This window comes from Capricornis sumatraensis, chromosome 5 (genome assembly GCF_032405125.1).
Source record: "Capricornis sumatraensis isolate serow.1 chromosome 5, serow.2, whole genome shotgun sequence".
Classification (NCBI taxonomy): domain Eukaryota; kingdom Metazoa; phylum Chordata; class Mammalia; order Artiodactyla; family Bovidae; genus Capricornis; species Capricornis sumatraensis.
The window spans coordinates 65,700,763-65,721,528 of NC_091073.1; positions in this window are offsets into that span (position 1 = coordinate 65,700,763).

Below are 20,766 nucleotides of genomic sequence, written 5' to 3' on the forward strand. Positions count from 1 at the left end.
CTTACATAACTTTATGTTCTTATGCTCGCCAGCTCCTGCTTCACTCCAGGATGCACTCAGTCTTGGCCTTCTTGAGGCGCAGGTCTGGTGAGCCCCCAGACACTTGTGGCTAATGACCAGTGAGCCGCCTTGGGCACTGACCTTTATCACTGGGAAAATAAGGTTAACTTTAACAGACCTGTTAATGCTTATACACAAAACTCCTGTCGGCTCTTCTTATTTTAACCCCATCAAACTGCATGCAAAGTTAGAGCTGAGAGGCTACCCACTTTAATCCTTTCTTTTACAGGTAAGAGAAGGGAGACCCTAACACTTTAACTGGTCCTGGAGAAATGAAAATCCCATTCTTGGCTCAGTCGACTTTCCACCACTGGATCATAGCTAGGTCTCATGACTATTCTTTATTGCGAACTGAAAAATACATTTTATAGTTACTGTATCAGATTCATACCTTATTTAACAAGTCTGTATTAGGGCTTGTTATAAAGACAACAAACAGGTTGTCACCTGTTCATCTGTAACACTGTGTAGATTTCTGAATGGCTGCCCAACAGTTGAACAGGCCAAAACCATTACTCCCAAGTAAGAATTTCAGTATATTTAATAAGGTTTCTATCTCAGCAGTCAGTGACCATTACAAAAAGTATTTCACTAGTAATATCTGTAATTTGAATTGTGGTACTGTATGTAGTAATGGGAGAAGGAAATGGCAACCCACTCCAGTACTCTTGCCTGGAGAATCCCATGGACAGAGGAGCCTGGTGGGCTACAATCTATGGGGTCGCAAAGAGTCAGACACAACTGAGCGACTTTATGTAGTAATGGGAAGAATTCTGAGTGTGGGATGAGAATAAATTCCTTGGGGCCTTGACTCCACCAGGACTATGTGACCCTAGGCTTTAGGCAAACCATTTAACTCATTGTCTTTTAAACATTTTGGGGGAGGCAAATCATTTAACTCATTATCCTTTAAACCTTTTTGGGAATCATAGACTCCTTTGAAAATACAATTAAAGCTTTAAAATGCCCTTTCAATCATAAGCATTTTAAGATATGATTCCATGAAATTCATGGTCACTGGTTAAGAACCTCCAATTTAGCCTCTTTGGATTTTGGTTTTCTCATCTGTAAAACCGAAATAATCAGCTGCCCTGCCTTTCACAGAGTTGTTAGGCAGATCAGGTGAAAAACTGAGAGCAATCCAAAAGTATTCTGTAATAAGGTCCTACCCAAGTGTTTTGAATTATTAATATCTCACTCAAAAGTCTTGGCTTCCCTGATAGCTCAGTTGGTAAAGAATCTGCCTGCAATGCATGAAACCCTGGTTCGATTCCTGGGAAGGGAAGATCCCCTGGAGAAGGAATAGGCTACCCACTCCAGTATTTTGGCTTGAGAATTCCATGGACTAGTCCATGGGGTCGCAAACAGTTGGACCCAACTGAGTGACTTTCACTTGCTTGGAGAATTCCATGGACTGTATAGTCCATGGGGTCGCAAAGAGCTGGACGCAACTGAGTGACTTTAACTTTCTTTTCAACTCAAAAATGTTAATCGTTCATTTGTGTCTGACTCTTTGCGACCGACCGTATGGACTGTAGCCCTCCAGGCTCCTCTGTCCATGGGATTCTCCAGGTAAGAATACTTAAGTGGGTAGCCACTCCCTTCTCCAGGGGATCTTCCTGACCCAGGGATCGAATGCAGGTCTCCTGCATTGCAGGTGGATTTTTTTTTCCATCTGAGCCACTACGGAAGCCCATGCTAGCTATGAACCAAAGAGAAAAGATGTTTGAATTTTTTTTCAAACGCTGGACAAGAAAATGGTGGGTATATTAGGGTTGGAGGTTCAGGAGGAACTTTACACAGCACTGGAAAATGAGTCATTAGAAACTTATGAAGCCCTGTGCCTTCCAGCTTTGACGTCTGTGAGCCTTAGATTCTTTATGCCTGTGTGCCTGCATGCTCAGTCATGTCCAACTCTGCAAACTCATGAGTCCATGGGGCTCCTTTGTCCATGGAATTTTCCAGGCAACTGGAGTGTGTTGCCATTTTCTTCTCTAGGGGTTCTTGCCGACCCAAGGTTGGAAATCGCATCTCCTGCATTGCAGGCAGATTCTTTACCACTGACCCACCAGGTAAGCCCCTTAGATTCTTTATAACTGGATTCTAATAAAGACTAAATAAGATAAATAGAACATGTAGCACAATATAACTACTCAGAATATTTAGTTTATGTTTATTCACAATCTCTCTGTCTTTACCCTGATAATGACGATAATAGCAACCACTCTATAAAGCTGAAGTTTGTTAAACCCCTACTCTGTGCCAGAAGCTGTGCTAGAGACTGAAGTCTCAGTTCATTTCAGTCACTCAGTCATGTCCCACTCTTTGCGACCCCATGGACTGCAGCACATCAGGCTTCCCTGTCCATCACCAACTCCCGGAGCTTACTCAAACTCATGTCCATCAAATCAGTGATGCTATCCAACCATCTCATTCTCTGTCCTCCCCTTCTCCTGCCACCCTCAATCTTTCCCAGCATCAGGGTCTTTTCCAGTGAGTCAGTTCTTCGCATCAGGTGGCCAAAGTATTGGAGTGTCAGCTTCAGCATGAGTTCTTCCAATGAATATTCAGGATTGAGTTCCTTTAGGATCGACTGGTCAGATCTCCTAACAGGTCTCCCTATTTCCCTTCTTACTCCCTGATAGTTAGAACTACCTTTCTTCTTTAAAAACTGTGCTATAAAATATTCCCAGTGTAACAAAAAATTAGTGAATAGAACAGATAACCATGTACCTACCACCTAGCTTAAAAACCTTTGTAATTAAAGTCTCCTATGTATTCCTCCTTCGTGTCATTTACCTTCCACTCCCCAGGGGTTAAACTATCCTGATTTTCATGTTTATCATTGCTGTGAAATGTATGTACTTTTATTACATTTATATATACATCAATATATAGTGTTTTACATAAATTTTGTTTTTACTGTAAGTAAAAATTTCTGCAATTGGTTTCTTTTCCAAATATTCTCTTTATGAGATACATCCTCACTAACAGATATAGCTGCATTTTATTCATTATCACTGTGATAATTCTATTTTATTAATATACTTGTAATTTATATATCCATTATCCTGTTAGTGGATGTTTAGCTCATTTCCAGTTTTTCATTCCAAAGACCCCATGATGCCATGAATTTTTTTATGTCTCCTTATGTCTCCATGCAAAACTTTCTTTAGAGTAATATACTTAAAAATTAGAGGATCATTTCAAAAAATATATTTCAGTATTCAGTTCAGTTCAGTCGCTCAGTCGTGTCAGACTCTTTGCGACCCCATGAATCACAGCATGCCAGGCCTCCCTGTCCATCACCAACTCCCGGAGTTCACTCAAACTCACGTCCATCGAGTCAGTGATGCCATCCAGCCATCTCATCCTCTGTCGTCCCCTTCTCCTCCTGCCCCCAATCCTTCCCAGCATCAGAGTCTTTTCCAATGAGTCAACTCTTCGCATGAGGTGGCCAAAGTACTGGAGTTTCAGCTTTAGCATCATTCCCTCCAAAGAAATCCCGGGGCTGATCTTCAGAATGGACTGGTTGGATCTCCTTGCAGTCCAAGGGACTCTCAAGAGTCTTCTCCAACACCACGGTTCAAACACATCAGTTCTTCGGTGCTCAGCCTTCTTCACAGTCCAACTCTCACATCAATACATGACCACCGGAAAAACCATAGCCTTGACTAGACGGACCTTAGTCGGCAAAGTAATATCTCTGCTTTTGAATATGCTATCTAGGTTGGTCATAATTTTTCTTCCAAGGAGTAAGCGTCTTTTAATTTCATGGCTGCAGTCACCATCAATTGCCCTTCAAAATGATTGTAACAATTTATATTCTAATCACCTTTCTATGGGTATGTCTGCTACTGTAGTCCCTCCTTAGTACTTGGATGCTTTTTAGCTTCTATCATTCTTATTTGTATACATTCCTCCTATTGCTAGTGGAAATGAACATTATTTTGTGTGTTTATTGGCCTTTCAGGTTTCCTTTTCTGTGAATTTCAAATTCATATTCTTTGCTCATTTTTCTGTGTGGTTGCTTTTTCTTATTGATTCAAAGCGTTTTGTTGTTTACTATTTTTATAGGAAAATAACTTTTCCTGGTTTTTTGGCTGGAAAATATCTTTTCCTAGTTTAAGGTTTGTCTTTTCATTTTAGGATGTCTTGGATGTACAGAAATGTTTACTACTAATGTAATTAAATACATGTATATTTTCAAATAGGGTTTGTACTTTTCATGTCTCAAGAAATCCTTCCCTACCCTGAGGTTGTAAATCTGTTCTCCCATGCTTTCTTCTAAAAAGTGTGGGTTTTTTTTTTTTAATGGTTCTGTCTTTAAATTATCTGAATTGATCTTGTTTTTTATCTGGAAAACCAAATGTCTTAGCAGCATTTATTTAGTTGTCCGTTCTTTCCCCATTGACCTGTAATGCCACTTTTGTAGTATACCTGTACGCGTAGGTCTGTTTAGAAGCTCTTTATTCTATTCTACTGGTCTATTTGTCTAGTCCTCTTCCAATATCAAACTGTTTTCATTATGTAATCTTACATACCACATCTTTGTGACATCAAACCATTTTATTAGTGCACATGGATATATCATCATTAATTTAAGCCTACTTTAACATCTTCCAAAAATATATATAATGTACTTCCATAAAGATCTTTATACTCTTTAATGTATTCACATGCATCCTTGTGGTTATCGTTTTTTAAATTATACATTTTAAATTATACTTTATCTATTATTAGTATATAAGAACATGGTTATTACAAACCTACTGAACTATCATATTTTAGTAATTTATCCAAAGGGTAGGAGCTTTTTAAATTGTAAATTATACAGTATCAATTTCTTGTGTAGAGCCAGTTTATGTATTCTCTTGCGAGTAGGATAATATGCAAATTCTTTATCATACCTACAGGGCCCTACATGATCTGGGACTAACCTTCCTCTCCTAGTATCCTGCTGCTGCTGCTGCTGCTAACCTGCTTCAGTCGTGTCCAACTCTGTGCGACCCCATAGATGGCAGCCCACCAGGCTCCCCCGTCCCTGGGATTCTCCAGGCGAGAACACTGGAGTGGGTTGGCATGCCTTCCTCCAGGGCATCTTCATGACCCAGGGATCGAACACATATCCCTTATGTCTTCTGCATTGGCAGGCAGGTTCTTTACCACTAGCATCCCCTGGGGAGGCCCAAATATCACAGTTATTATAGAGTTGCTAAGTTGTGTCCAACACTTTACAACCCATGGACTTGCATGCCAGGCTTCCCAGTCCATCACTATCTCCCAGAGTTGTTCAGACTCATGTCCATTAAGTCAGTGATGCCATCCAAACATCTCATCCTCTGTCACCCCTTTCTCCTCCCGCCTTCAATCTTTCCCAGCATCAGGGTCTTTTCCAGTGAGTCAACTCTTCACACCAGGTGGCCAGAGTATTGGAGCTTTAGCTTCAGCATCAGTTCTTCAATGAATATTCTGGTTTGATTTCCTTTAGGATTGATCTCCTTGTTCTCCAAGGGACTCTCAAGAGTCTTCTCCAGCACTACAGTTCAAAAACATCAGTTCTTCAGCACTCAGCCTTCTTTATGGTCCATCTCTTACGTCCATACAGGACTACTAGAAAAACCACAGCTTTGACTATATGGACCTCTGTCGGGCAAGTGATGGCTCTGCTTTTCAATACGCTGTGTAGGTTTTTCATAGCTTTCCTTCCAAGAAGCAAGCATCTTTTAATTTCATGGCTGCAGTCATTGTCCGCAGTGATTTTGGAGCCCAAGAAAATAAAGTCTGTCACTGTTTCCATTGTTTCCCCATCTATTTGCCATGAAGTGATGGGACCAGATGCCATGGCCTTAGTTTTTTGAATGTTGAGTTTTAAGCCAACTTTTTCACTTTCCTCTTTCACCTTCATCAAGAGACTCTTTAGTTCCTCCTTGCTTTATGCCATTAGGGTGGTATCACCTGCATATCTGAGGTTATTGATATTTCTCCTGCCATCTTAACTCCAACTTGTGATTCATTCAGCCTGGCATGTACATCATGTGAAAATATCACAATACTTTACCTTTTTTCCACTAGTCTCCAGCCTCATAAGCCTTTCTTCTAGTCATAAAAATATGCCAAAATTTTTCCTGCATCAAGAACTTTCCACCCCCTGGACATTCCTAGATCTGCCCATGCCTTCTCCTTGTTAATTGGGTCTAAGCTTAAATGTGCTACTTCCTCAAAGAAGACTTCCCTGATCAGGTGGCCGCACCACTTCTCTTTGCCCCCAAGCCACTTTCTATCCTATTATTCTGATGTGTTTTCTTCATTGCACTTACCACTTATATGGGGGTAATTATGTGTTAAGTTTAACCATCTCCTTTTTCTGCTAGAGTGGAAGCAATGGAATGGCAGGGACTTGTGTTTATAGCTGTTACCTAGCACATGAGTTCAATAGATATTTGTTAAATGAATGCATGTAAGATAACTAGTATTCCATTTTTAAAGATGGGGGAAACTAAAATACAAAGAGGCTATTGGTGTAAGACTATCACCTAAAAATTTGAACCAGATCTGCCTGACTTCAAATCCTGCTTATGATCTTGACATTTCAGTTAATTTGTTTATTTTCATCACAAAAGACAAAATAATAATGTAAATGTGCTCTTGAGCTATATATATAGTGCTGAATAAATCACAACCTTAAAATTGCTTTCTTAAAAAAATTTTTTTAATTGCTAAGTTAGGAAAGAAAATACATGTTATGTTCACATGATTATTAGTAGTTAGACTATACAGTTTTCCCTAATCACATTAATACTCTGAAAGTCATCAAAAGTGTTTCTCTAATTATTTAAATAAAAGCCATAATCTTCCAAGTTATTTAGATAAAGACTACAGCTTATTATATTAATTTAAATATGGAATCAATGCTCCGAAGCAAAGATGACTAAAAATTAAATGTTGCCCTAGTAAATTAATATTTGCTCCTTCAAAGATCCTTTTTTTTTCAACAAAGGAAATAGTGATCATTTTTTCACAGATAAAATTAATGGAGGGCAGAAAAACAGAAAAAGTCTAAAGCATTTACCTCAGTAAGGACACTCCTTATGCTACGTATATTCAGCTAATTTTTGAAAGTACTTTCATACACATTCTCATTTCATTCACAAAATAATACAATGAAATAAATATTCTTATTTTTACAGGCATCAAAAAGGCCAAGATCTAACCATAAAGCAATGGCAAGAAGGATTAAGGTCAAGATCTCTACTTCAGGTTATCTGGCTGAAGGGCCACTTCTTTTACACATTTATTATAATGAAATAAGAATCATCAAGTGATATCATACACATGTTTACTAAATGGGATAGTTTATTTCTTATAGTATCTGCTATTAATGGACATTAGTATCATATTTTAAGGGTTTAAACAGTTTTAAGGGTTCTTAACATCAGATGTTTTTCTCTTCTAATTTAAGCAATGGAACTGTTTCATATTCCAAATTGAGGGAAAACAGATTGTGTGTTTTCTAACGTACTGTATTGTTTCCAAAAGTCAATCCAACTATAGTCATGTTCCCTTTATCCAATCAACTTTTCTCAAAATTTATAGCTTTCATCTCCTTTTTACTTTCTCAAGTGGTTTATAAGGGCATTAAGGGAATCATTCCATTCTTTAAAAGGGCCATAGTAAATCCTTTTATAAAGAGGAATTCTTTTATGTACTTGCTGCTGCTGCTGCTAAGTTGCTTCAGTCGTGTCCGACTCTGTGTGACCCCATAGACGGCAGCCCACCAGGCTCCCCCATCCCTGGGATTCTCCAGGCAAGAACACTGGAGTGGGTTGCCATTTCCTTCTCTAATGCATGAAAGTGAAAAGTCAAAGTGAAGTCACTCAGTCGTGTCCGACTCTTAGCGACCCCATGGACTGCAGCCCACCAGGCTCCTCTGTCCATGGGATTTTCCAGGCAAGAGTGCTGGAGTGGGGTGCCATTGCCTTCTCCGCTTTTATGTACTTACTGCACTATAATTTATATATTGCTACCTTTACTTTTCCATACCTAGATTTCTCAAAGCTATAATCACAGAACCTATTTTTTAATAAAAAAAATTTTTTTCCACATTGCACCTTGTGGGATCTTAGTTTCCCAGCCAGGGACTGAGCCTGGACCCTGTTCAGTGAAAGCTTGGAGTCCTAAACATTGGACCACCATTAAGTCCCTATTTTTAAATTTTTTAGCAATCCCATATAAAAGAAAAGTGGGCCTCCCAGGTGGCATTAGTGGTAAAGAACCCACCTGCCAATGCAAGAGACATAAAAGAGGCGGGTTCCATCTCTGGGTCAGGAAGATCCCCTGGAGGAGGGCATGGCAACCCACTCCAGTATTATTGCCTGGAGAATCCCATGAACAGAGGAGCCTGGCAGGCTACAGTCTATGGAGTTCCAAAGAGTGGAACATGCATATAAAAGTAGCTCTTAAATATTAAAGAATAACAGAAGTCCATGTTTCTTAAACATCAAACTCTTTTTATGGAACCTCAAAAATAAAATGTTCTTAAATTTGAAACAAGAAGGTTCGTTGCACTCCACTGATGTCTATCATGAACTTCTTTAGTTTCCAAACACTTCAACAATGTCTCTTCACATAATCGTTCCAAACATTGCTTGGTTCTTCTCCTCAGCCATTAACCCTTCCAAATGTTAGGGTTCCTGACATTCACTTTCATTCTCATCTCCCCTGCTTCTCACATTTTTCTCAGCACCATTCATGACTGGCAGGTACTGAGCCCTCAAGAAATGTTTGCTGATAATTTCTCTGCGAACACAGCCTCCTAAACTCTGATCTCATCATTCCACAAATCTTCCACCTCTGCTGACCTCCTCCTCTCTTCTACTTGTGCACCAGAAAGTGCTCCATCTTCATGATTTCAAATCCCCAAACTGGCCTCCTGACTGAAATATCAAATCCTTATCTCTTTTCCACTGTTCCTCTTGCCTACTAAGCCTGCAAGCCCCCTCTAACCCTAAGCTTCAGTTCATGCTCCTCTTCCAACTCTTGGTCAAATTGAAAATGTAGTTCATTTGTAGCCATGCCTATGTATTTATTAGCCCTGACTTCCTATCTTGCCCTTTTCTATGAGGCCACACACTAGGTAGTTCATCTATCCTTGAAAGGTGCCAAGCAGGCTGCATTTAATTTGCCAATATGTAACTTTCTTCTGGTGGCTCAGATGATAAATAATCTGCCTGCAGTGCAGGAGATGTAGGTTCAATTCCTCCTTCAGGAGAAGACACATGGGAACCCACTGCAGTATTCTTGTCTGAGAAGTCCCATGGACAGGAGCCTGGCAGGCTACAGTCCATGGGGTCACAAAGAGTCAGACACAACTTAGCAGCTAAAGAACAAAAACTTACACACACACACACATACATATGTAGCTATAGTTACATAGTTATATGTAAATTTCTGTGTGTGTGTGTCTGTGTGCAGAGTCCCTGATTTATGATGGTTCTGCTTATGATAATTGGATTTTATAATAATGCAAAAGCAACATGCTTTCGGTAGAAACGGTACTTGGGATTTTGATCTTTTTCCTGGACTACCAGTAAGCAGTACAATGCTTTCTCATAATGCTGTACAGTTGCACCAAGATGCCATTCCATCAGCCGTGTGATCCGAAGGATAAACAATCAATACCCATACAACCGTTCTGGTTTTCACTTCCAGTGCAGTACTCAATAAATTACATGAGATATTCATCATTTTATTATATAATAGGCCTCATGTTAGATAATTTTGCCCAACTGTAGCCTAATATAATTGTTCAGAGCAGGAACTTCCAGGCTAGGCTAGGCAATAAGGTAGGTTAGGTACATCAAATGCATTTTTGACTTAGGTTGTGTTTATTGGGACATAACCCCATCATAATTTGAGGAAGATCTATGTGTGTGATGTGTGTGTGAATAACTCTGTTGGCTCTTTTTCCTCTGCTCCACAACTAAGTGACTGAGAACTTTAACTTCTACCCTGGTTGCTCTTGTATACTTACACACATGCCCTAGGTGATCTCATCAGTTCCACTGATTTAAAATACCTTCTATATTCTGATGGTTCCCAAGTTTATCTCTTTGGCATGATCTCTTCCTTGAGCTCTGAACAAGAATGTTCAACTAACTATATGAAATCTTGACTTAGACTTTTAACTAGCATATTAAACTTAACAAATCCAAAATGAAATTTCCCCACTAAACCTATTCTTTCTCCAGTCTTCTCTATTTCCATAAATGGTACCACTATCTACCCAGCTGCTCAAGCCAAAATCCTAGGAGTCATCGTCAATTCCTTCTTTCTTTCCTCCTACTCTATCCACATACCCAACCTACCTATCAACTCTGCCTCCAAGTATACCCTGGGTCTTTTACTTCTCTTCCTCTCTAGAACTTCCATTACACTCTAAGCCACCATCACCATCACTGGACCCACTGCAAGAGTCTCCTGCCTGGTTTCCCTGCTTCCACTCTCATCCTCTTTTCTGTTGTTCTCAGAACAGTTAATGCAATCTTTAAAAACAAAAACACAGCTGTGTTTTAAATCCACCAGTGGCTTCTGATTACACTTAGAAAAAAGTCCAAACTCCTTTCCTTAGCCCCTGCCTACCTCTGAGATCTTTTCTCCTACCACTTTTCCCCAATTCACTGGATTCCAACCATGCTGACCTTCACGTAGCCCCAGGATCAGGATAAGATCATGCCCATCTCTGGGCTTTTGGTTTTGCAGTTCCCTCTACTATGAATGCTTGAATCCTCCCTCTAAGCGAAATGTCTGGTGGCTGACTTTTTCTTATCCTGCAAGTCAGTCAGTTCAGTTGCTCAATCGTGTCCGACTCTCTGTATCCTTCAAGTCTCAGCTCAATAGTCCCTTCCTCTGAGGCTTTTTCTGACCCCTCCATGCTTCAGGTCACCGTCTCTAGTGTACTAGCGGTGTGCAGTACTACACCTCATAGCCCCTATTTGTATTTCATGCTACATCTTTGTTTGTTGTTCAGTCGATAATCAGGTCCTGCTCTTTTGCGACCCCATGGACTGTGGCCCACCAGGCTCCTTCGTCCATGGGATTTCATAGGCAAGAATACTCATGTCTTCTGCATTGGCAGTGGAATTCTTTACAGTGAGCCCCCAAGGAAGCCCACATCATTTGTTTACATGATTGTTGTTTCTCCCACGTAAGTTCCAAGAGAACTAGGACTCTATTTGATTTATTCACCACAGCATCCCTGAGGTATGTGCCCAAGGACTAGTATACATGTATATCATGTTTATGTATGTATGTATGAAGTACCAGTATGCATATCTTCCAGTATGCAAAATCTTTCTTGTATGTATGCAGTATAAATAATTAATAAATATCTGTGGAAGGAGTATGAGTGAGTGAGTAAAGTCGCTCAGTCGTGTCCGACTCTTTGCGACCCCGTGGACTGTAGCCTACCAGGCTTCTCTGTCCATGGGATTCTCTGGGCAAGAATACTGGAGTGGGTTACCATTTCCTTCTCCAGGGGATCTTCCCGACCCAGGGATCGAACCCGGGTCTCCCTCATCGGAGGCAGATGCTTTAACCTCAGAGCCACCAAGGATATTAATGCACATCTTGATTTCTTCAAAATTTAATTAAGATGAACAATATTTCTGTTGTCTGATTAAAAAATATTCTTCTTCCCTTATTTATAATAAAACATCCTATCAAAAAATATCATAGTGTTTCCCAGAATTTTTGTACTGTTCTGATCATTTTCATTGACGTGAAAAGGCAAAGGCCATTTCACAAAGCATTCTTTACTTATTCCACTTTATGCTTTTCATTCTCCTGAAAAAGACTTCCTGAACACGTTCCATTCTCTCAATACAGACATCCCAAAAGCATTCAAATAGCACTGAAAAAAAATTTTTTTAAACCTAGAGAAACCAACTTTGCCTGGATTTTTTATAACTTTTATGTATCAGGGAACATTGTTTATAGCTGTCCTGAGGCTTCTGTTAATGCTTGTTACAATCTGGAATATTGCAACTAGAGTTCCTCTATTCTTTTATAACAGCAAACTGCAGATTAATTTCCTCAATTCATATATTTCCAAAGACACAGAATGTTATAAATTGCTTCCAAGAGAACAAGGAGGAAAGTAAAAAGTATTTTCTAGAAGCTTCTTCTCATTCTTTTAAACTCTCATCTGAAATTTAAAAGTAAACATATTTTTTAATGTCCTATTTTTTTAGTTACTAAGATAACTTCTTCTTAAGAAATTAAACTTTTTTTCAGTTTGAAGAGAAACATATGCTTGATCTGCCCTCAACAAAATGAACTTTTTCTGTAGAAAGTGAAATATTATAGTTATTTGTCTCTCCACTGGCATTAGCAATACTAGCAACCTTCTCCAGGCTTCACCATCTTATTTCTTCTTTCCTGGCTTTTATGACCCAAGTTAATGATCAAATATATTCTAAACTTTTAAAAAGGAAGATGTTGATTTTTTTCTTCAAAAAAGAAAAAAAAAAATCTGATCATCTCTTACTACTGAGATGTTTCAACTGACTTTTGTCCTGAAACGCCATTGACTATGAGTAGTTTGCCATGTGGAGAAGGAAATGGCACCCTACTCCAGTACTCTTGCATGGAAAATCCCATGGATGGAGGAGCCTGGTGGGCTGCAGTCCGTGGGGTCGCTAAGAGTTGGACACAACTAAATGACTTCACTTTCACTTTTCACTTTCATGCATTGGAGAAGGAAATGGCAAGCCACTCCAGTGTTCTTGCCTGGAGAATCCCAGGGAGGGGGGAGCCTTGTGGGCTGCTGTCTATGGGGTCACACAGAGTCGGACACAACTGGAGCGACAGCAGCAGCAGCAGCTTGCCATGTGATTCATACATGAAATATACATGTTAATAGATGAGTTAATTAAGTTACTGAAAAAATAAAAATATAAGCTCTTTATTCGTAACATAAAAAACAAAATTTCTATGAAAAATATCTATTTTTCTATGATTTTTTAAATCTAGAATTTAATGGAAATGATCATTAAAGAGACTCAGAAATTGAAATGATCCACAATACAATGCTGGTACTGAACATAAAAATAAACATTAAAAAAGTGAAGTATAATGCTGCAGTAGGATAACTACAATAGCATTCTTGGCTATTAATGGAAAACAAGTTTAGTAAAACTTTAAAAAGGGGGGAGGTGTATTCTTAGAGGTAAACAAATGATTAAAAGCAGTTTTAATAATTCTTAACTGTTTTCTGCAATCAGTGCTTTGAAAATGAAGTTTATATAGAGACAAGTAGGAAGGAAAGTTTCTTAAAAAGATGGAATTGTTCATTGTTCGGGCGGATATGTAAAAACAATGCTGACTCAAAAGCAGCCAAGTGGACAGCTGCAGATGCTGTACCCATTGGAAATACTAAGCAGGCGTAGCATGAATCAATAATTAACAAAGCAGATGCACAAAGCTTGATGAGGATGAATGATGGCATGGGCAGGAATGGTAAAAGAAGCTGACAACAGTACTAGCTTTGTAAGTAATTAGATAAACTCTTTGTTTTCATGAATTTGTTAGTAAGAGTACTTCAGGGCCTAATAGTACACAAAGAATATCTTTTTTTAATGCTTTGAATTAATTGATATGTACCTCTATATATTAATAGTTTCTATCACTGGAAATGTTTATAAATCAAAATGATCCACAAGAAAAATTGGTAGGGTGAACATGGAAATGATTTTTAAAGTAAAGAAGAAATAATATTCTAAATGAACTAACTACAGGGGGATCAAGGGCTTCCCTGATAGCTCGGCTTCCCTGGTAGCTTCTGGAGAAGGGACAGGCTACCCACTCCAGTATTCTTGGGCTTCCCTGGTGGCTCAGCTGGTAAAGAATCCACCTGCAATGTGGGAGACCTGGGTTCGACCCCTAGGTTGGGAAGATCCCCTGGAAAAGGGAAGAGCTACCCACTCCAGTATTCTGGCCTGGAGAATTCCATGGCCTGTATAGTCCATGGGGTTGCAAAGAGCTGCACATTTCTTAAGTTTAATGAAATGTTGAAGAGGGAGGTATACCTTTAGTGCACATCATTTGCTAACTTTTATTTTGTGTGTGTATACACACGCATGCTAGTCAGTAAGGACAAATACATTGTGGATAAATATATTGTCTTTTATGTACTCTAAAAGCACTAAGCCCTGTCTCTTATATATAAATAAATAGCTGTGGAATTAATAATAAATCTTAGTTTCTCCAAAATATAATGGAAGTAGACAATCTGATTATGTATGTTTTAGTAAAAACAATCAGAGTAAATTCTTTAGATGCTGAACGTATGAATTGGAAACATCTTTTAGTTTGTTTGTTTGTTTGTTTGTTTGTTTTTTGAGAATTACAGCTCTCTTAAACTGCAGTGACTTGAAAAATTAGAAATTTGCAGAGGTAACATGCATTTATAGCAAACTTGGAAAGCAGGTTTCAGTTTTAGGTATATAAAGAAGTTAAGAAAGGTATGTAAGGAAGATAAGTATACAAGTTTCATTTACACAGTTTTCCCTTAGGACATATGTTGCAAGAACAACGGCTCTTCTGAATGCAAAGCATTCATTGCTCATTACTATTATCAAATGTTTAACCTGAAGATGTGTTCTTTATCCACATGCCCATTTTATATCATTTTGTTTTTCTTTGAATTATCATTGAAAATGCAAACTTTCTATTATCTACTGATTCATTAACTTACAAATAATTTATTGAGTATATACTGTGTGCCAGACACTATTCTAGTTGCTAGAAATATAGCAGCGAGCAATCAAAAGTTACTGCACTTATGGAAATTTTGTTCTAGAGATGGAGACAGACAATAATCAAGATAAATCAGTAAAAGACATAATAAATTATATGATATTAAGTGCTAAGGAGAAAAAAATAAAGCAGAGAAAGGAGCTAGGAAATCTGAGAAAGGAATAGAATTTTAAATTGAGTGACCAGGAAAGGTCTCTGAGAAGTGACATTAAGCCCTGGGAAGTGAAGGAGCTAGTCCTGTGGAAACAAGGCCAGGGTGGGTGCTAGGGGTGGCGGAGCATTCCAGGCAGGGAAAGCCCCAAATCGCAAAGGTCATGTGGTGAAACAGTGCTTGGCATAGTTGAGGAATATTTAAGAGGCCAGAGTGTCTGGAGGAGACCAAGGAGAGGAGAACAGTGGGAGATGAGACCAAAGAGATGACAGGAGGCTAGGTCATAAAGGACCTCGTAGGCAAGAAAGGAAGACATTGAAGTTCTTTTCACAGAAAACTGACATTATCTGACTCTTTAATAGAATCAATCTGGCCACTGAGTTTTGAGAATAAAGAGGGCAAGAATGGAAATACAGTGTTCAAGTCTCCTGTAAATGTGTTATCATAGTTTCATTATTTAAAAAAGAAAACAAAAACAAAAAACCTCAGACTGCCAGGGCCATAAAAAAAAGAAAGAAAGAAAGAAAGAAAGAAATATGGGGTTCAGCTATAGCTATAATCCAGACAAAAGATAGTAGTGGCTTGAGCCAGAATGGTGGCAGTGGCAATAGTGAGAAGTGGCTGGATTCTGGATATATTCTGAAGATAGTATCCACAGGATTTTCTGACAGACTAGGATGTGAGGTTATACACTACCTGTGATACTCTGAAATTTCCACCCTTCCTTCTCAAATTAGTGAAAAAGGTACAAATACTCTCATGTTCTCTGTCATTCTTAGAGGATGATATTGCTGACATAATTTCAACTTTCCTTTTGTTCCTAAGTTTGAAAACACACCCCACAATTATTTTTGTGTCCTATCTCAACCTTGAGGAAAGCTAAAAGAGAAGACATGGCTCTGAAAATTCACAGTGTCAACTCTATCTCATGAGTTCCTCTACTGTAAAATCCAGCCTGATTTCCCTTGTTTATGCCAAGGCTTGTCTTAGAACCTTGCACATATTAAGTCAGTTCAGTTCAGTTGCTCAGTCATGTCAGACTCTTTGTGACCCCAGGGACTGCATCATGCCAGGAATCCCTGTCCATCACCAACTGCCAGATTTACTCAAACTCATGTCCATTGAGTCAGTGATGCCATCCAACCATCTCATCCTCTGTCATCCCCTTATCCTCCTATCTTCAATCTTTCCCAGCAACAGGGTCTTTTCAGATGAGTCAGTTCTTCACATCAGGTGGCCAAAGTATTGAAGTTTCAGCTTCAGCATCAGTCCTTCCAATGAATATTCAGGACTGATTTCCTTTAGGATAGACTGGTTGGATCTCCATGCAGTCCAAGGGACTCTCAAGAGTCTTCTCCAACACCACAGTTCAAAAGCATCAATTCTTCAACAAACTCTCACATACATGACTACTGGAAAAACCTCAGCCCTGACTAGATTAGACCTTTGCTGTCAAAGTAATATCTCTGATTTTTAATATGCTATCTATATTGGTCATAACTTCTCTCCCAAGGAGTAAGCATCTTTTAATTTCTTGGCTACAGTCATCATCTGAAGTGATTTTGGACTCCCCAAAAATAAAGTCTGTCACTGTTTCCACTGTTTCCCCATCTATTTGCCATGAAGTGATGGGACCAGATGCCAAGATCTTAGTTTTCTGAATGTTGAGCTTGAAGCCAACTTTTTCACTCTCCATTTTCACTTTCATCAAGAGGCTCTTTAGTTCTTCTTCACTTTCTGTCATAAGGGTGGTGTCATCTGCATATCTGAGGTTATTGATATTTCTCCCGGCAATCTTGATTCCAGCTTGTGCTTCTTCCAGCCCAGCATTTCTCATAATGTACTCTGCATAGAAGTTAAATAAGCAGGGTGACAATATACAGTCTTGACGTACTCCTTTTCCTATTTGGAATCAGTCTGTTGTTCCATGTCCAGTTCTAACAGTTGCTTCCTGACCTGCATACAGGTTTCTCAAGAGGCAGGTCAGGTGGTCTGGTATGCCCATCTCTTTTAGAATTTTTCACAGTTTATTGTGATCCACACAGTCAAAGGCTTTGCTGCTGGTGCTGCTGCTAAGTCACTTCAGTCATGTCCGACTCTGTGTGACCTCAGAGATGGCAGCCCACCAGGCTCTCCGGTCCCTGTGATTCTCCAGGCAAGAACACTGGAGTGGGTTGCCATTTCCTTCTCCAATGCATGAAAGTGAAAAGTGAAAGTGAAGTCGCTCAGTCGTGTCCAACTCTTCGGCACCCCATGGACTGCAACCCACCAGGCTCCTCCATCCATGTGATTTTCCAGGCAAGAGTACTGGAGTGGGGTGCCATCGCCTTCTCCGCGAAGGCTTTGGCATAGTCAAGAAAGCAGAAATAGATGTTTTTCTGGAACTCTCTTGCTTTTTCCATGATCCAGCAGATGTTGGCAATTTGATCTCTGGTTCCTCTGCCTTTTCTAAAACCAGCTTGAACATCTGGAATTTCACGGTTCATGTATTGCTGAAGCCTGACTTGGAGAATTTTGAGCATTACTTTACTAGTGTGTGAGATGAGTGCAATTGTGCGGTAGTTTGAGCATTCTTTGGCATTGCCTTTCTTTGGGATTGGAATGAAAACTGACCTTTTCCAGTCCTGTGGCCACTGCTGAGTTTTCCAAAGTTGCTGGCATGCATCATCTTTTAGGATTTGAAATGGCTCAACTGGAATTCCATCCCCTCCAGTAGCTTTGTTCTTAATGATGCTTCCTAAGGCCCACTTTAATTCACCTTCCAGGATGTCTGGCTCTAGGTGAGTGATCACACCATCGTAATTATCAGGGTTGTGAAGATCTTTTTTTGTTCAGTTCTTCTGTGTATTCTTGCCACCTCTACTTAATATCTTCTGCTTCTTTTAGGTCCATACCATTTCTGTCCTTTATTGAGCCCATCTTTGCATGAAATGTTCCCTTGGTATCTCTAGTTTTCTTGAAGAGATCTCTAGTCTTTCCCATTCTGTTCTTTTCCTCTATTTCTTTGCATTGATCGCTAAGGAAGGCTTTCTTATCTCTCCTTGCTATTCTTTGGAACTTTGCATTCAGATGCTTATATCTTTCCTTTTCTCCTTTGCTTTTCGCTTCTCTTCTTTTCATAGCTATTTGTAAGGCCTCCTCAGACAGCCATTTTGCTTTTTTGCATTTATTTTTCTTGGGGATGGTCTTGATTCCTGTCTCCTGTACAATGTCACGGACCTCTGTCCATAGTTCATCAGGCTATCAGATCTAGTCCCTTTAATCTATTTCTCACTTCCACTGTATAGTCATAAGGGATTTGATTTAGGTCATACCTGAATGGTCTAGTGGTTTTCCTCACTTTCTTCAATTTAAGTGTGACTTTGGCATTAAGGAGGTCATGATCTGAGCCACAGTCAGCTCCTGGTCTTGTTTATGCTGACTGTATAGAGCTTTTCCATCTTTGGCTGCAGAGAATATAATCATTCTGATTTTGGTGTTGACCATCTGGTGATAACCATGTGTAGAGTCTTCTCTTATGTTGTTGGAAGAGGGTGTTTGCTATGACCAGTGTGTTCTCTTGGCAAAACTCTATTAGCCTTTGCCCTGCTTCATTCTGTATTCCAAGGCCAAATTTGCCTGTTACTCCAGGTGTTTCTTGACTTCCTACTTTTGCATTCCAGTTCCCTATAATGAAAAGGACATCTTTTTTGGGTGTTTGTTAGTTCTAGAAGGTCTTGTAGATTTTCATAGAACTGTTCAACTTCAGCTTCTTTAGTGTTACTAGTCAGGGCATAGACTTGGATTACTGTGATATTGAATGGTTTGCCTTGGAAACGAACAGGGATCATTCTGTCGTTTTTGAGATTGCATCCAAGTACTGCATTTCGGACTCTCTTGTTGACTATGATGGCTACTCCATTTCTTCTAAGGGATTCCTGCCTGCAGTAGTAGATATAATGGTCATCTGAGTTAAATTCACCCATTTCAGTCCATCTTACTTGCTGATTCCTAGAATGTCGACGTTCACTCTTGCCATCTCCTGTTTGACCACTTCCAATTTGCCTTGATTCATGGACCTAACATTCCAGGTTCCTATGCAGTATTGCTCTTTACAGCATCAAACCTTGCTTCTATCACCAGTCACATCCACAACTGGGTTGCTTTTGCTTTGGCTCCATCCCTTCATTCTTTCTGGAGTTATTTTTCCACTGATCTCCAGTAGCATGTTGGGCACCTACTGACCTGGGGAGTTCATCTTTCAGTGTCCTATCTTTTTGCCTTTTCATACTGTTCATGGGGTTCTCAAGGCAAGAATGCTGAAGTGGTTTGCCATTCCCTTCTCCAGTGGACCACATTCTGTCAGACCTCCCTACCATGACCTGTCTGTCTTGGGTGGCCCCACACAACATGGCTTAGTTTCATTGAGTTAGACAAGGCTGTGGTCTGTGTGATCAGATTGGCATCATCTTTTAGGATTTGAAATAGCTCAGTTGGAATTCCGTCCCCTCCACTAGCTTTGTTCATAGTGATGCTTGCACATATTAGGCTCTCAGAAAATGTTTGTTAAATGGTATAGTCTCTACTGAAAGTCCCATGGACAGGAAGGAGATCAAACCAATAGATCTTAAGGGAAATCAACCCTGAATACTCTTTGAAGGACTGATGCTGAAGGTGAAGCTCCAGTATTTTGGTCATCTGATGCAAACACCCAATTCATTGGAAAGGTCCCTGATGCTGGGAAAGATGGAGAACAGAAGAGCCCAGCACAGGATGAGATAGCTGGATAGCATCACTCATGCAGTGGACATGAACTTGGGCAAACTTCGGGAGATAGGGTCGGAGGCCTGGATGCTACAGTCCATGGGGTTGCAAAGAGTCAGAAACGACTGGGCAACTGAAAAAAACAATATAGTCTCTACATTTCCTAGGCAATAATAGACAAAAAGCAACATTCAGCCCCTATCAACTGCACAATTATAAAGTTTGTATCTTAGTATTAAGGATATTATGCCAGAGCACTCAACTGATAAGTATGGTTGAGCTTCCAGCACCTTCATGATTACCAGCTGCAATCTAAAGTTATTTTAGCTTTTCTGCACCTGGAAAGGTAACTAAAAGCCGGAGTAGACCGGCTTTGTAATCGCAGCTGGGACTAAGTGACACACCAGCTGTCTCTTGTAAATTTACTGCGGAGTTAACAGCTCACAAACTTCTACGGAGACGAGGAGTCAAAACGCGTGTATCCCAGCGGGCGGGGACACGAGCCTCTCCCAGGGCCCAGCCCACAAGCCCCCCGAGGCGTGGGCGAGCGCTGTGCACGCGGGAAGTTGTAGCTCCTCCTCTCTAATTCGAGTCAGGCCGCCGTAGCTCGAACGCCTCCTATCGCGCGCCGGCTCTGAAAGCTTGGCGCACGCGGGCAGCGAGAAGCGTTTCCTAGCAACGGGGGAGCGGCAACGTCACGGCGGCGGGTACTCAGAGCTGCTGCCTCCCGTTGGGCGGCCCTGAGTACCTTCCAGCTACCTGCGGGCTGGAAGGAACGCTGTGCGCAGCTCTCTGTCCGCACGTCTTTGCCCGTCCGTTCCCACCTTATTTTACCCTGGTTGCCGAGAGCAACCTCCTGCCGCCACCCCGGGTCCGAGGCACGGCCGGAGGCTAGAGGCGGCTCGCCAGGTTCCTATCTGGCCCTCGCCCCCAGCGCCCGCGGAGCCCACCGCCCGCGGCCTCAGCGGGACGATGCTGGAGTCTATTCGAGTGAC